The sequence below is a fragment of the Balaenoptera ricei genome, chromosome 8 (genome assembly GCF_028023285.1).
Source record: "Balaenoptera ricei isolate mBalRic1 chromosome 8, mBalRic1.hap2, whole genome shotgun sequence".
Taxonomy (NCBI): domain Eukaryota; kingdom Metazoa; phylum Chordata; class Mammalia; order Artiodactyla; family Balaenopteridae; genus Balaenoptera; species Balaenoptera ricei.
In genome coordinates, this window is record NC_082646.1 from 103,067,927 (window position 1) to 103,082,716 (window position 14,790).

Consider the following 14,790-nt stretch of genomic DNA (forward strand, 5'->3'; position numbering starts at 1 on the left):
GTGTTTAAGGGAGGTTAATCTAAAAGTATGATAAGTTGGGTTGGTGGGCAGTGAGCTAAACATGAGGGGATGAAAGCCTTATTTAGGGTGGACACCGTAATGATGCAAATGAAGGCAGATATGAGAAAGAAGGTAAAACAAGAGTAGGGTTAGTATTTGGTAAAACAAAACAGAACAAAATTGGATTGTTCAAAGCTTAAGAAAAAACAAAAAAACAAAAAATACGATACCAAAATTGCCAGTTTGGGAATGGGGAGGAGAGCAGTGTGAGCTGTCTAACTTATCTGGGCTTCTGGTTTCCACCTTTGTAAAACAGGTAAAGGAAACACCTGTGTTGCCAGCCTTTTAGGTTTGATATGAGAATCATATGCTCTTTGTACAAATATGTACTTTTAAGGTGTCCTGGGGGTGATTGGACAATCATAGTAATGAAGAGGCATGAGAATGTTCAGGAAGGTTTGCTTTAAAAAACAAAAGAGGGGGGGCTCCCCTGGTGGCGCAGTGGTTGAGAATCTGCCTGCCAATGCAGGGGACACGGGTTCGAGCCCTGGTCTGGGAAGATCCCACATGCCGCGGAGCAGCTAGGTCCGTGAGCCACAACTACTGAGCCTGCGCGTCTGGAGCCTGTGCTCCGCAACAAGAGAGGCCGCGATAGTGAGAGGCCCGCGCACCGCGATGAAGAGTGGCTCCCGCTTGCCACAACTAGAGAAAGTCCTCGCACAGAAACGAAGACCCAACACAGCCAAGAATGAATAAATAAATAAATAAATAAAAATTAAAAAAAAAAAAAAGAGGAATGGAGATCAAGGAAAAAATGCAATTGGAAGGAAACCCTGTTGAGAACTGTTCTATTGCATGGCTGGCATGGGGCATGGCACTCTCAGACACCGCCTCTCCGAGGTGTGTGTCACACCCTTCCCATGTTTAAAAGGAGAACGCTGATGTCCATAACTTCTCCAAGGTCACACAGCTAGTAGATTAAGCAGTGCAGGAGGCAAGATCACCTGAACTGAACTCCAAAGGAAGCAATGAAGGTAAGGAATCAATGATTGCAAACTGTGTTTCTAACACAGGCAAGCTCAAGGACACAGGAGGAACACTTTGCCCATGATGTCCTTCCTGGTACCAGGGCTAATGGAAGAGCACAACCAGACGGGAGCGGTCCGTTTCCACTTCCACCCCTTCTCAACAGACCAGGCAGTGGTGTCCCTCATATTCATGGCCTTCTTGCTGTTGTACCCAGGAAGCCTCATTGGAAACGTCACCACTGGGCTCACAGTCTGGTGAGACCACTCCCTCCATACCCCAGTGTTCTTCTTCCTCTTTGCACTGGCCATGCTGGAGATTGGCTACTCCACCAACCTTGCTCCCTTGACTCTGGCTGGCATCCTTTCCATGGGGAGGATGCTTATCTCTCACCCTGGCTGTGGAGCCCAGATGTTCTTCTCCATCCTTCTTGGGGGATCTGACTGTGTCCTTCTTGCTGTCGTGGCCTACGACAGGTACATGGAAGTCTGTCATCCATTGCATTACAACCTCATCATGAGTTGGCAGCTCTGTGGGCAGATGACTTTAGGTTCTTTAGGTCTGGGATTCCTGTTGGTGCTGACTTTGACCATTCTGATCTGCCACCTTTCATTCTGTGGCCACAATGAAATCTATCACTTCTTCTGTGACACACCTGCCGTTATGCGCCTGGCCTGTGCAGACACCCACAGGCACGAGGCAGCTCTCTATGCCATCAGTGTGGCCGCTGTGGCCATTCCCTTGCTCCTTATCTGCCTCTCCTATGGCTGCATTGTGGCCACCATCGTGAGGATGGATTCGGCCCAGTGAAAGTGCAGGGCCTTCTCCACTTGTTCCTCCCACCTCATGGTGGTTCTCCTGCAGTATGGGTGTTGTACCCTTATCTACCTTTGCCCCAACTCTAGCTACTCCCCAGAAGAGGGCCAGGCAGTGTCTGTTGTCTACAACTTTTTCTCACCAGTGCTGAACCCCTTGGTCTATAGCATAAGGAATCAAGAAGTGACTAATGCAGTGAGGAGACTATGGCAAGAATGTACTTGATCAGGGAGCCAGAAATAATCCTTCTTAGAAAAAATATTCCTCAAATCAGAAGTAGGGACATGATCTTAAGGACAGGAAGCTCAAAAGGAAAAAGGAGGGAGTGGAGAGATGACTGTCCCATGGTTGTCTCGCCTGTGAAATGCTAATCAGTACTAATTTATCCACTTTGTATTAGATTCCGATGATGAAACCCTGGATTGCCTACAAAACCAGCCTCCTCTCTCACCATAGTGCTTAGCATAAGGACTAGCTCAGGAATGTCAGTGAGGAAGAGAATGATTGAATGGATGGATAAGATGATGACAGCAGTTGATAAAGTAGATGTTTTGAGAATGGGCCATCATGTATATTTCAGGCTATAGGTAACATTCTCTTACAAAGGTGCAGAGCCAGCATGACTAAGCACAGGCAACAGAGCACAAAGTTTAGAGCTAAAGGAATAGATTCAATATGGAGTCAGGTTTGTTCTTCTTTGTAACAGTAGTGTTACTGACCCAGGCCCTTGTACTCTTTAATCAATAGAAATTGATAAGAGGCCAGACGAGAATTTCAGGCAAGTCTGTATTGGGGCTTGTGCTGCAGCATGAGGGAGAGAAAATAAGTAACAGGTGCCCTTGCTTGCTCCAGAAAGGAGCTGCTTGGGTCCTTAAATGCGGTAACAAGGGGGGGCAGGTCCGTGGGTTGGGCAGGAGGTGTAGCTTAGGTGGTCTGCCCACCCACTTGGCAGTGCCATGCCCATGGATCATGCATAATACCCTGCTTTTGCTCCCAGCACCTCAGAAGTGGCAGTTGGTTTGTGGCCTTTTTGTATCCTATTGTTCATAATTGCCCCAGCTGTGCATGCTTGCAGTTATTTTTAGTCCCTTATAGTTTCTTTGTATTCTGTTGCTCAAGGAGATGTTTGTCCAGGTGCAAGCACTCTGGTAAAGGGTCCCAGGTCCCAGCCTATCTCAGTAGAGTCATCTGCTTCTCATGGCAGGAGATTGGCTCCTGTGATCCTTGCAGGAGAATCCCAAAACAGCAGTAGCCAATGAGCAGGGCTGTCGTGGAGACTGGTGGAGAGGACCAGAAGGAGGACTGAGAGCAGGGAAAGATATTTCCAAGATACCATCCTTAAAGAGAAAAAGAAAAGAATCCCATTCTTCTCTTGATGTTGCAAATGCAATAGATGATTAAAGCCACCCTATTCCATATCTGATTGTGCTACACAGAAGAAAGGGGAAAAAGGGGAAAAACAGTATGAAAACCTGATGACAAGAATTCTTGGGACCCTTGGCCAGACAGCAACATTAAGAGGTACAGGAGCATGCAGAATTTTGAATAGTGCTAGTGTGGAGAGTCAATAAATATTTTACTGATAACAATGGTATTTGTTGAAATTAATGTTATTTCTCTAATTATTTTTAATTTATTCTATTCCCAATATCCTTATACAAAACATGTGAAGCGGCTTAGAAATACATTGAATACAAAAGTTAAAAACACATTGTCAGGACTTCCCTGGTGGTCCAGTGGTTAAGAATCCGCCTGCCAATGCAGGGGACACAGGTTTGATCCCTGCTCTGGGAAGATCCCGCATGCGGTGGAGCAACTAAGCCAGTGCGCCACAACTACTGAGCCGACATGCTGCAACTACTGAAGCCGGAGCACCTAGAGCCCGTGCTCCGCAACAAGAGAAGCCACCACAATGAGAAGCCCGTGCACTGCAACGAAGAGTAACTCCCGCTTGTCTCAACTAGAGAAAGCCCACGTGCAGCTACAAAGACCCAGCGCAGCCAAAAATAAAAAAAACAAAACCAAAACAAAACAAAAACCCCCCACATAGTCAAGAAGATCAGGGTGAAGGCAAAATTCAGGAAGAATATAGTAGTAAGATTTCTATGCAGAAATGTAAACCATGGGCTTCCCTGGTGGTGCAGTGGTTGGGAGTCAGCCTGCCAATGCAGGGGACACGGGTTCGAGCCCTGGCCCGGGAGGATCCCGCATACTGCGGAGCAGCTAAGCCCATGCGCCACAACTACTGAGCCCGTGTGCCACAACTACTGAAGCCTGCGCACCACAACTACTGAAGCCTGCGTGCCTAGAAGCCACGACAATGATAAGTCCACACACTGCAATGAAGAGTAGCCCTTGCTCGTCGCAACTAGAGAAAGCCCGCACACAGCAATGAAGACCCAACGCAGCCAAAAATAAAAACAAAAAACAGACAAACAAAAAAAGAAATGTAAACCATGTGCTTCTCTGCAGTTTATAATAGTGGTCACCTACAGGTATCTGAGCTTCCTAGTAGCCAAAGTAAAAAATAAAATACAATCAAATTTGAGTTTGAAAGGTCATATAATTTCTAGACATAGGGAGAAATTTAACACTGTTTTGGGGTTAAATCTCAGATGTAAAAGAATCTTTTCTTACTGCTTTTCAAAAGCGAATACAGCACATTTAACAACATACCAACAATTATAATAATAACACTAGCTATCATTTATTGAGCCCTGAAGTATGAGCCAGATATTGTTTTAGGTGCTTAGTACACATTAACTTACTTGAATTCCACAAAGTCTTAGGAGATAGGTACCATTATTATCCCCATTTTACACATAAAGAACTGAAGTTCTGAGAGGTTAAGTCATCTTCCCAAGATCACACAGGCAGTAAGTGCTGGCACAGTTTCATTCCACTGTGACCTTAACCAGTATAACATATAGTAAATTTGAAGTGAATTTTCTAGGGCTAATTCTCAATGTAAATGGATGGAGTGACACTGACGTTCAAGTCACTTAACACAGTTCTGGAAGGAATGATCACAGTCAACTAAAGAACACAGCTCTCTGATGTTCTAACTTGATTTTAGCTTAGGGAATAAACCTAAAACTATGAGAACCTGATTGGCAAGCATGTCTTTCCAGAAGCGCTTTCGCAAACACTATTTTACTCAAGTAGTGTCTTGATGAAATGAGTCTGTTGTAACAGACACCAGGCTGTGAGGAAGTAAAACAGGTGAGCAAATTGAATGAGGGAGGGCAGCATGTTCATACTGCCAAGTCAGCTGGGTCAGGAAGGGTTCACCAGTGAGCTACCATGTCTTACTGACCTCAGGTCCTATTGCTGAATTTGCCTTCTAATGGTAAGTTTGAGAAATTTCTTCTTTAATTTTTGATACGTTACCTTTCATTGGTCCCTTATTCCTTCTTTAAACGTTTTCTTTTACATTTTAAAAATAATACGTGTTCATGAAAAGAAATTCAAAGCAGTAGAGAAAAATGCAAAATTAAAAATAAAGCTTCCCCCAGTGGTAACCACCATTCACAGTTTCTTGTTGTGTATATCTTTCCAGAGATTTTCTATTACAGTACAGATATAGGTATAGTCAATTTCCTTCAAAAATCCACAAATGGGATAGTGTTACAAGGCTCTTCTGCCCTTTTCCTCATTTAATGTATCTTGTACATCTTTTTATATCAGCACGTAGATCTACCTCATTCTTTTTAATAGATGCAGAGTATTGATTTTACTCAATTGGTCCCCCTGTTGATGGGCATTTTTTTTTAAAACATCTTTATTGGAGTATAGTTGCTTTGCAGTGGTGTGTTGGTTTCTGCTGTATAACAGGGTGAATCAGCTATACATGTACATGTGTTCCCGTTTCTCCTCCCTCTTGCGTCTCCCTCCCACCCTCCCTATCCCACCCCTTGGGCATTTGTTTTACTGTGATAAATAATGCTGCAATGAGTGTCCCTGTCCACAAATCTTTGCATACTTGTAAATCTGTAGAATAAATTCCTGGCAGTGAAATTGCTGAGTCAAAAAAAAAAAAAAAGAAAGAAAATGCAGCCAGTAGGACCCATACCCTCTTCACATTACCAAACACAAATCCTTTCAGATATATTTTAAGATTTGATTGTTACCCAGATAAGTTTGACCTGGGAACTAAAAAAACTTCAAGAACAAATAGAAGAAACGATTTTTTTGTAGTGACATTCAGACCTCGCCACTATTGATCTTTCCTCTTAGGAAAAAAAAAAGATCTTTGGGGCCACACAGCCTTTGCTGGAGCATGTCTCCGCTTCCTCTTCCTGGAGAGGTGAGATGTGGGTCAGGATAAAGGTCAAGGCCTCACTGAGAAACAGCAGGATTCACTAGCCCCCTTCAGCCCACAGAGACACTGCACGTACCTGTCAACTATGTCCACTGTGGTTTTCAATTGCATTTGGGAGAACCAGGTTGAATGTTGGGGTCAGCTGTGTACCTGAGCAGGACCCTAGGGGGCCTTCCCAGGGCAGACCTCTCCCCCATATCCTCTGCTTTAGCTCCTTTCTGAAGTACCTAGATAATAGTATCTGATGCACATTTCCTGAGTTTTTTACAGGTGCTAAACCCACCACCAAATGGAAGAAATTAACTACTTGATGACCATGAGCACGTAGCCTCATGTCTTCATGGATTGTTAATGTTTAACCCCTGTGACACTGCCTTGTTACCTCACCTCAACCAATCAGAGAATTGTGCACGAGCTGATCACATACCCTGGGACTCCCCTCCCTCACCTTGCCTTTAAAATGGCTTTGCTGGACTTCCCTGGTGGCACAGTGGTTAAGAATCTGCCTGCCAATGCAGGGGACACGGGTTCGAGCCCTGGTCCGGGAAGATCCCACATGCCGCAGAGCAACTAAGCCCGTGTGCCACAACTACTGAGCCCTGTGCCACAACTACTGAAGTCCACGCGCCTAGAGCCCATGTTCCGCAACAAGAGAAGCCACTGCAATGAGAAGCCCGCACACCGCAGTGAAGAGCAGCCCCCATTCACCGCAACTAGAGAAAGCCCGCGTGCAGTAACGAAGACACAACGCAGCCAAAAATAAATAGATAAATAAATTTATAAAAAAAAAAATGACTTTGCTGAAACCCATCGGCGAGTTTGGCTTTTTGAACATTAGCTGTCCTGGACTCCTTGTATGGCACCTTACAATAAGCGTTGCACTTTCCTTCACCACAACCTGGTGTCAGTAGATTGGCTTTACTGTGTGTGGGCGAGCGGACCCAAATTTTGGTTCGGTAACAGCTGGAAAGACTCAGTGAACCAGTGGGGAATGTGGAGAGAGCATCCTGGGGGAAAATGATGCATTGGTCATAGAAATAGCTTCGTGGCCTCACTGGGTACAGCCATTTTCTCATCTAAACTCCGTGGAGTCCGATTCTAGAAGAAGTATCAGAAGATGACTAAAAGCTAGTGTCACTAAGGAGTTGTTACCGAACCAGGTTGTTTGCTTGACATGCAGCAAGTCAAAACACTGAGATGCCAAGATTTGCAGCAAAGAAAAGGTTTATTCACAAGACAGCCAAGAAAGGAGATGAGACAGGAAAACCAGTCTCAACTCCATCTCCCTGAAGCCCAGGGGCCTGACATATTTATGGGATAAAGAACCAAGGTAGACTTCCCTGGTAGTGCAGTAGTTAGGAATCTGCCTGCCAATGCAGGGAACATGGGTTCGAGCCCTGATCCGGGAAGATCCCACATGCCGCGGAGCAACTAATCCCGTGTGCCACAACTACTGAGCCTGCGCTCTAGAGCCCGTGTGCCACAACTACTGAAGCCCAAGCACCTAGAGCCCATGCTCCACAACAAGAGAAGCCACCGCAATGAGAAGCCCGCGCACCGCATCGAAGAGTAGCCCCCGCTCACCGCAACTGGAGAAAGCCCGCGTGCAGCAATGAAGACCCAACACAGCCAAAAAAAAAAAAAAAAAAAGAGAAAAGAACCAAGGTGGTCTAAGACATGGGGAAAGGCGATTTGCGGTAGGGAAAAGGTGAAGTAATTGGTGTTCTGTGCAGGCATATCTGAGTTACATGCTTCTTCATGGGATGTGTGTTCAAAATGGTGGTGTTAAGCATGATCTGAGGGTGGAGTTTTTGGCCTTCTGATGTTAAAAGGTCATTAGACACCTGCACAGGCCCAGTTTTAGGGTCAGTGGTCCCAACCAGTCTTAGCCAGCTAGAAGTAGAACTACACACAGCTGACTCCAAGTTCCTAGGGCAAACATCTTACTGTTTAGGCTATGTGAAGCTTGGAGGGTACGCAATTTGCAACAAAATAATTAAGGTGAACTTGCTCAGTGAAGGCAGGCACCAGGCAGAGGGGTTTTTAGCAAGCTTTAAGACAGGTTCAAGAATTTCTGTTAGTCACCAATTTCTGTTAACCCTATGGGGCATGGTTTCAGAGTCAGTAGATTTTTCTCCTTGCAGCCTTTTAAACATGAATAATTACTTAGCACCTGTAAGGTATAGGCACATTAAATTCAGCAAATAGAAAATCATAGGGGACTAGGAAAAAAAGAAGAGAAAGAAAGGCAAAAGAAATGGAGAGAGGGAGAAATGGAACTGGGAGGCAAAAATGGAGAACTTAAAGAAGAAAGGTTAAAAAAATTTTGTGTGGCTGGAATTAAAAAGTAGACTGCCAGATATGGCCTGCGGTGTCAGAGATGACTGTGGCTCTGGCTGCAGTGGAAAGGGTCTAGACTCCAAATAAAGTGAGTTCCAGCCCCAGCACGGCAGCTATTCTGTTATATAGCATTCTGAAGTGTTGAGCAGTGTAACAAAACTGCTGAACACAAAGCGTCTGAAAAGCCATCCACCGCCTATGTGTAGCGTGTGGGTCAGCAGCTGGCAGCCTCTGCTCCAGAGCAACAGAGTGGCTTTGTTTGTTCTTCTCTGAGTCAACCACTGATACTTGCTAAAATACGTCCCAGCTCAGTACACATACAATTAGACTTTCAAGTGGCTGGTGATTGTTTCTTCTGGAATTGTTTTGCATTTTTCTTTCAAGATTGCTTTGACTAACTCCTGCCAAGTTCTCTCTCTCTCTCTCTCTCTCCTCTCTCTCTCTCTCAATCTCTCTCTCTCTCACACACATACACCTGTAGGCCTTCATTTCAACAATATTTCCAGAGTTTTCAGAGCTACTTGTCCTTGAGATGAAAGTTTTTGGTGATACATACATGAGCATTTAAACCTTTTTTTTGTATTTATTTAAAAGTGAGGGATAAAAAATATAGCCAGTACAATGATGCTGTTACATTAAAAAAAAAAAGTGAGTGAAGGACTTCCCTGGTGGTGCAGTGGTTAAGAATCCGCCTGCCAATGCAGGGGACACGGGTTTGAGCCCTGGTCCGGGAAGATCCCACATGCCGCGGAGCAGCTAAGCCCGTGTGCCACAACTACTGAGCCCGTGAGCCACAACTACTGAGCCCTCATGCCACAACTACTGAAGCCCGCGTGCCTAGAGCCTGTGCTCCACAACAAGAGAAGCCACTGCAGTGATAAGCCTGCGCACCACAATGAAGACCCAATGCAGCCAAAAATAAATAAAATTTTTAAATTAATTAATTTTATTTATTTATTTATTTATTTATTTTGGCTGTGTTGGGTCTTTGTTTCTGTGCGAGGGCTTTCTCTAGTTGCGGCAAGCAGGAGCCACTCTTCATCACGGTGCGCGGGCCTCTCACTATCGTGGCCTCTCTTGTTGCGGAGCACAGGCTCTAGACGCGCAGGCTCAGCAGTTGTGGCTCACAGGCTTAGTTGCTTCGCGGCATGTGGGATCTTCCCAGACCAGGGCTCGAACCCGTGTCCCCTGCATTAGCAGGCAGATTCTCAACCACTGCACCACCAGGGAAGCCCTAATAAATTTTTTTTAAAAAGTGAGTGAGCTGAATTTAAGTAAAGAAAAACATTAAGTAAATTATACTGATAAGTTAGATAAAACATAAATCATGAAGGTTGTTCATGAATGGCCAAACTTTGAAAAAATTTTGTTTCTACATTTTATAATGGCCTTGACCAAAAGCACTAGTGGCCGCTGGTATAAAACACATAATTTATAGGGAGTGTGATAGGGTCTTGGATGATATTGGTGAATAAATAAAGGAATGCTCAGTGCTATAACATTCTGCAATCAGTGAATACCAGACATCCATTAGGTGCTTAGCTCCATACTAGGTGATGAGATGCAATTGAACTGAGTTGAACTAGTCACTCCCATTGAGGACCTATCCTAGTAGAGGTTGAAAAATGAGTGTATAAACACAATGCAGAGTGATAAATGCCATAATTGGGGTGGGCCCAAAGCCACCATGGAGCATGGAGCAGGGAGTAATTCTTCGTTTTTGGAGGAGTGTGGGGGAAGGTGTATGCATCACAATAAAGCTTCATGTAACAGGTGACACTTGGCTGAGTTTTGAAGGATCCGTAGAATTTGTCTAGGTACACAAAATTAACCTCTAATTGAATAAATTAAAACTGTATGTCTTGGACTTCCCTGGTGGCGCAGTGGTTAAGAATTCGCCTGCCAATCAATGCAGAGGACGCGGGTTCGAGCCCTGGTCCGGGAAGATCCCACATGCCACGGAGCAACTAATCCCGTGCGCCACAACTACTGAGCCTGCGCTCTAGAGCACGCAAGCCACAACTACTGAGCCCGCGTGCCACAACTACTGAAGCCCGCACGCCTAGAGCCCATGCTCCACAACAAGAGAGGCCACCGCAATAAGACCACACACCGCACGAAGATTAGCCCTCACTCGCAGCAACTAGAGAAAGCCCACGTGCAGCAACGAAGACCCAATGCAGCCAAAAATGAATAAATAAAATAAATAAATTAAAAAAAAAACTGTATGTCTTTCTAAACTACCTCAAACTTGGAGAGTAAAAATTTAGGCAATAATTAAAATATAGCTAAGTCTAGCAACAATTAGACCAGTTTAGAATATCATGTCCCTAAACAATTCCTGTTTGTGTTCAAATATTGACCTACAGAGGATGGTCAAGTTAAAAGCCAAGATAGCCTCTTGGGGCTTGGTTGAACCAAAGTAGGCAGGGAATTCTCCAGAAATGAGATGAGAAGGGGTGAGAGTTGAGAAAGAACCCAGAATTCTGACTCTGCAAATCCCAAAGTCCCATGTTCTTCCCTTGAGATGTAGCAGCAGGGAAGGATTAACAGTATCTAGATGTGTGCTTTCCTCAGTTCTCTGGGTAGTTTCTCAGAGATTCAGTCTCAATGGTTCCCAAGGTATTAAGAAGAGGATTCCACCTTGGGCTTCACTCAGCCTCAGGGAAGGATGTGGCTGCCAGCCTCTCTAGGCAGAAGGTAAGGAGGGTAAGGGAAGACCAGGCTGATTGAGTTGTTGTGTGGTCTAGACCCTGGGGAATGAACCAATGAACCCTACTGACCTTGGGCTTTCCTGATCCTGTGAGGGGCTTCCTCATGTGGAGATAGATACAAATGAATTGGAACATTAGTTTAACCTCCTGGAGCTAATGATGTGACACTGTTGATGTCAAATATACTAACAACAAGCAGATCTTCAAAAGACACTCCACTGCTGAGGGTGAGAGAAGGAACTCTGTCTCTCCCTAGAGAGACAGAAATGTGTCCCATTTCCCAGGTTGTCTGAGACGGGTATGAGAGAGTTGTTCAAAGAGGACTACGTGCTTTGTTGGGACACCCAGAAAACATAGTGTAATCTGCTGAGTTTTCAATTTACACACCCAATGCCTAGTTGATAGTAGCTGCTAGATAAATTCTTGTCAAATAAGTGAATGCATGAACAGTCCTATTAATTACACTCAGTGAGGGGAGAAGGTAGATGAGTATGCAAAGGTCTTTGCGGAAAAGGAAGGGCTCTCTGTGTGAAGAATGCCATGTCTTTGGAGGCAGTGCTGGTGCCACAAAAGAGACTCATCAAAGAGCATGCAGTGTTACTGAGGGTTTATAGTTCTGGGTAAGAAGAGGTCTGGCGTTTCCTGATTCACGTAGCAAGGAACTGTGCAATAGCAAAGGCAGGATAAAGCAGACAGTGGAAGAGAACGTTTAACCACAACCAAAGCTCACAGTATTGTTATTTTTATCCCACTGAGAAGACCCCAGAGGAGGAGTAAACTTGGGAGTGAAGAGGGGAGAGATTTCTCACTCACTCATCAATGCCTTGGATGAAGACACAAAAGGCAAGAATAATTTTTTATTTGTATAATATATTTATTATTCTTTGAATGCTCCTAAAAATAGAGTGCCTTACAGTAAAACCCTAGCTACAATGAGATCAAGATCAACTTATAAAAGGCTGTATAAAAGACAAAAGTTAAATAGAAATGAAGATATTGGGGCTGAGAAATGCTAAGCGATTGAATATAAAACTTAGTTTTGGGCTTCCTAGCAGCTAAGGCAAAAAGGGAAATGAATTTTGTAGCTCTCACAGACAAGTAGGATGACTTATGTGTGTTCATTAAGAGAGAAATGTATGTGTCTGGGTGAGGGTGTGGGGAATGCATTGAGAAGTCAGGTGAGTCTTTATCCCAGGTATGTTGAACATCCATTGTATAAACAATGTGATTGTTTGTTGCAGTGGAATTCACTGTAGTTTTTAAGTGTTCCAGAGATATTCCACACAGAGAGCCTTGTATTTTTAAACTGATTTGAAAACTGACTGATATTCTGAAGAAAATTTTGAGGGATATTAAGGGCAGTATGCTTGAGGGATGTGGCTTCCTTGAGCTATGGTCTAATGCACAGTTATAGCTTTGGGAAGCATGTTCATTAGAGTCGTAGATGACAATGGGGAGAAATTGATTATTTGTTGGAGTAAAGAATTGTCATTCTTCATAAGATCTCAATGGGCTAGAATGATGAGCTAAGTCTGAAAGGTTGACTTTAAAAAGAGATGAAGGTAAAGAAAAAAAAGAGAGAGGGAAAGGAAAATAGGAAGAAAGAAAAGGGAAGGGATGGAAAAGAAAGGGAAGGAAGAAGAATGGAAGAAAGGAAGGTAGGAAGGTAGGAAGGAAGGAAGGTTAACTACTTAACAACAAACTCAGCCCAAGTCAAGGTTGTGGTATGTCTGGAAATGAACAAGCACATAAATAAATGACTAGATTTAGCACAATCTTGGACAACATCATTGGCAAGTGTGCAGATTTTGTGGCTATATTTAGGTGTTAATCCTCGTTCTGACAATTTCTGGTTGTATAACTAGGGGTATGTTATGTACTTCAGTGTCCTTGCCTTTCAAATGGGCATTTTAAAAAGCAATAACATTTGTAATGTTAAAAATAAACACATATTCTTCACAGAAAGTTTGAAAAATGGAGAAAAGCATGAAGAAAATAGTCATCTCCCATTTTTCTCTAAAACACCATTGAGAGTTTATTGTTTCCTTTTAGACTGGTAGCAGAATTGGTGTCATGTTCCGCATGCAATGTTGCCTTTTCATTTTCTTCATTTAACATTATATTGTAAGCACTTTCTCACTGTATTAAACCTTATAACAATTTTAATGTCAATACAACAGTTCATCATATTAATACACCTCAAGTGACTAGAATGTCACCTCTTGTTAAGCATTTGTTTTGTTTCCTTATAAAAATTATTATCAAAGCACACTGCACATATCTTTGTGTATTTGGCTCTATATTCCAGATTATTACCTCAGGACAGATCCTTCAATGTGAGGGTAGTGATTCAATACATATAATTTCTTGAAAATTGCTGATTTTCTTTCTAGAAGGGATATGCTCTTTTAGCATCAGAGTACTAAACTGAAGATTATTACTTCTACTTCAAAAGTACTGGGGAGCAGTCGTTGACATTGATAGAACCTCAGTAACTCTCCAGTGTTCATGTCAGTACAGAGTTACATGGTACCCAGTATTGTGCTAGGTCCTGGGTATTAGTGAAGAACAGAATCCAGTCAGTCCCTGCCCTCATGGAGATGAGGAGGGGACAGAGATACACAAGTGATCACAGAGGCAAACACATCATTAAAGGAGTGGTGAGATCCCTGGTTATAGATAATAGTTCTCTTTCTTGTGCCTGACTTGTCCCCTTAATGTCTAATTCACGAAGATTATTTGGGGTAGAGGGTGTGTTGGTCGTCTTTACCCAAAGTAGAAAGAGAGGCAGGCAGGTGTGTGCTCCAATGCTGCTCCTAGAAAAGGAATTAAAATTCTCAAGGAACAATAGTCTTAGAAACTTCCAAGTGAAAAATTTCCCACTATGATTCCACCCATCTTCCAACCCTCTTACCCACACAAGGCTGTGCCCAACAGATGACAGTACAGAGGCAGAAGCATTTAGAAAAGGAAAGAAAAACTTGCAAAACATGCAGGGAGCCAGACTTTAAAAGTACCGGCCTGCCAGAATAAAAAACACAACAAACATTCAAAGGAAAAAATTGCAAATCAGCAAGAATACTAAGGTTGCATTATTCTGTTTGTGGTGGAAAACAACAATGTCCTTACATGATTATCATATTCATAAAGGTTGTGATAGATCTTCAGACATCAGCACAGCAAAAGTAAGCAAAAATACATTCTTTGGTGGGGGGACAAAACCAGTCAGGTGATCCTGTTAGTTTTGGTTTAACTCAGGGTGCAAAGTGTCCCCCCCCGACCCCACTTACTGTGGCATGTGAAGTATTGACACTTAATCATTGGACGCAAGGCCAAGTATCAGCTTTTGTTTCTACAGTAGATATGATGTGTTGGTGTGTGTGGGTAGTCAGGGTATGTTGTTTTGGATACCATGTACGCTTGCCCTGAAATTCTTTCCTACCTATCATGGGCAGCAGAAAGAAAACTGGATAAAGAGATTCTAAAATAAATTAAAATAATAAGATTCTTTTCCTTTATGCATTCAACAATCATCTGTTAAAACGTTCTCTATGCTAGTCATATGGACAGGAC

General features: G+C 43.4%; 2 pseudogenes; both read left to right on the forward strand.

The window, feature by feature from the left end:
- LOC132370834 (olfactory receptor 10V1-like) overlaps nucleotides 1-14,790 on the forward strand; it is an 81,275-nt pseudogene that overhangs the window by 62,386 nt on the left and 4,099 nt on the right.
- On the forward strand, nucleotides 942-2,896 carry LOC132370833 (olfactory receptor 10V1-like; annotated as a pseudogene).